The sequence below is a fragment of the Myotis lucifugus genome, unplaced genomic scaffold (genome assembly GCF_000147115.1).
Source record: "Myotis lucifugus unplaced genomic scaffold, Myoluc2.0 scaffold_7100, whole genome shotgun sequence".
In the NCBI taxonomy this organism is placed as follows: Eukaryota; Metazoa; Chordata; class Mammalia; order Chiroptera; family Vespertilionidae; genus Myotis; species Myotis lucifugus.
The window spans coordinates 1-2648 of record NW_005878148.1 but is presented as its reverse complement, the minus strand read 5'-3'; the positions used below and the strand labels follow the sequence as shown (position 1 = coordinate 2648).

At 42.7% G+C, this 2648-nt stretch overlaps 1 pseudogene; it reads left to right on the top strand.

Annotated features, from left to right (window-relative positions):
* The first annotated feature begins 469 nt into the window (after positions 1 to 469).
* On the top strand, positions 470 to 1120 carry LOC102422780 (annotated as a pseudogene).
* The last annotated feature ends 1528 nt before the right edge of the window (positions 1121 to 2648 follow it).

Here is a 2648-nt window from a genome sequence, read left to right as displayed (position 1 = left end):
CTGCTCTTTTTGGGAAAGTTTTTGGAATCTTCTGGCAGAACTCTTGGGCTATGGACACACCAGAGCCGTAAATTTTTGGGTCACTTTAGTTTTTTATAATTTCCATCAATTTTCATGCCATATCCTAGACTAGTAGAAAGGTAAGAACGTTTGCTGTTTTGCTTCCAATGCTCTATTTGCTGGTGCTGAGCATTTTGGGTCACACAGAGCTGCCCATGGAATGATGGCAGCTGTTTGCTTTGCAAGCAGGCCATCCTCTCTTTAGTGGGAAGATACACTAAAGAAGTTACTCCTGTCTCTCGTACCAGATGAACCCTCTTTCAATTTCTCCCAGCTGTAACCTGAATGAAGTGCATTTATTAGGTTAGGACTCCCAAGGGGCACATGGGTAGATGCTAGGGTCCTTTCAACATATAAGGATGTTGGTTGACTGACACAACCAGTTAAACTAGTAAGATCCCATAAAATGGTTACAGCTCGAGAAGTCTAATGATCAGAAAGGGCTCTGCGCTGCTTGGTGGAAGAGCTTCCCAACGATGGGCTCAACTCTCAAGAATATCGCGTGTTCTCTGCAGAGAAGTGGAACGTGGATCAATTCTTTAATTGCTGCTTTGACTCTTGGCGGGCAGCAACTGTTCTCCTCTTCCACATTCAGGTGTCCGTGTCAGGTTGGGAAAAATTTCTACTATGGTTCTGCTTTCCTAGTCATTCCTGCCTTGATCCTTCTGGTTGCTGGCTATGCTCTGAGAAGCCAGATGTGGACAATTTCGAGTGACTACTGCTGCCACTGTGCCCCTCCACACCGGAGAATCGGCCTCCTGGAGCGCAAGCTGGCTTGCCTCAGGTTCTTCAGCATCACCGGCAGGGCACTCGTTGCTCCATTGACGTGGCTGGTGGCCACCCTGATGACAGGCACCTACTACGAATGTGCAGCAAGTGAATTTGTAACTGTGGACCATTACCCAGTGTTTGACAACATCAGTGCCAGCAAACGGGAGGAGATCTTAGCTGGGTTTCCATGCTGCAAATCAGCTCCTTCTGACATGACCCTGGTAAGAGATGAAGTAGCTCTTCTGCACAGATACCAGTCACAAGTAAGTTCTTGATTTTTTTTCTGTTATCCTCTCCCATAGTAACTATCATGGGAAACATTTCGCATCCTGCTGCTTCTCTTATTGTCTGTTCATAGAACACAAACTAGGTGTCAATCATCAAAGTGATTTCTACTGAGCAGCTATATAAATACAGTTAGGATATGGGGCTTTGGCATCACAGACCTGGGTTTAAGTCTTGCTTTGCTGTTTAGTAATCTGCAAAACCTTCAGCAAGTTAGGTAACTTCTCCATGCTTCACTTTTTTCAGATGTAAAATGGGGATATTAATGGGATCAATGGCATAGGGTCGGTGTGAGGAATAAATCAGCTAATATACCTAAAGTGCTCAGTACTGTGTCCAGAATCTATATCTGTAAAAACAATGAATTTTAGATATTGTTATTAAAATTATTATTACCAGATGAGTAATTTTTATCTTGCTACATATATATTCTTAAATATGAATTCTTATAAATTAAAATATCTAAAATTACAGGAAGCTTAAATATAATTAAAATTAAACAAGAATGATGGTCTTAAATTAAGTGGCCGTGGACAGGTTTGTGTGAGGAGTGGGATGAGGGAGTGGGAGGAAGGCCTGAAGCACTTTCCCACATGTCTCCTAGGACCCTGCGAATCCAAACTTGTGCGGTTTTCCCAACTCTTTCTGCTCTTCTTTTTCTGTCTCCTCCCCTTATTGGAACTCTCCTCAACTTCTTGCATCTGTTGAACTCCTCTTTAGTGATTTAAGTGTGAGCATCACCTCCTCTGAGAGGTATTCCCTGATACTCTTCTCCTTGAAACAAGTCCACTTCTCTTCCATTGTGCTCCCCCAAAACCCTGTGTTTACACATATCAAAAAAATGACATCTTTTACCATATTTCTTGGATTGTTCTTTTGTCTCTCTCTTTAGGCTTAAAGACTGCGGCTTTGGCAGTCTTTAAGACCGAATGTGTCTTAAATTATTCACAACTGAGCACCATGCACAGCACATGGTAGAGGTCAACCTGGGGCTCAGTCAATGACAGCTGATGAATTAATGGGCATCTGAGATGGCCTTTCCTCCACCACGCTGGCCTCTATTAAGTTTAATTGTGATGAGCACGTTGTAGGCTTTAGCCTCCACAGAGGGCAGCTATCTTAGCGTACACACACTGTAATCCCAGGCCTGTTGGTGAATAACAAACTGTGGAAGAGACCTTCACCTTCCAGACTATGGCTGCCTACTGCTGGCTTCCCCAAATGTATGAAACTTGTGTCTCTCACTTTATGTAACAACTGCTGAATATTGAAAAGAAGAAGAATTAAAAGGGGGCGGGGAGGTGAGGAAGGATTGTAAGAGTAGAAACAGCCTTTTAATGAACGTTAATGTTGGAAATTAAGTAAGTTAGAATATAACTGGATCATTTTCCTCGCCGGATCCCTAAAAAATACAAAAGGTGGCAGAAAAAGAATATTTGATGACGCGGCACGGGAACAATAGTAGTTATCTATTTAGGACTTGAATCTTCCTCCTGGCTTTCTTTTTTTGGCCTAAAAATAAAAGAAGGGGG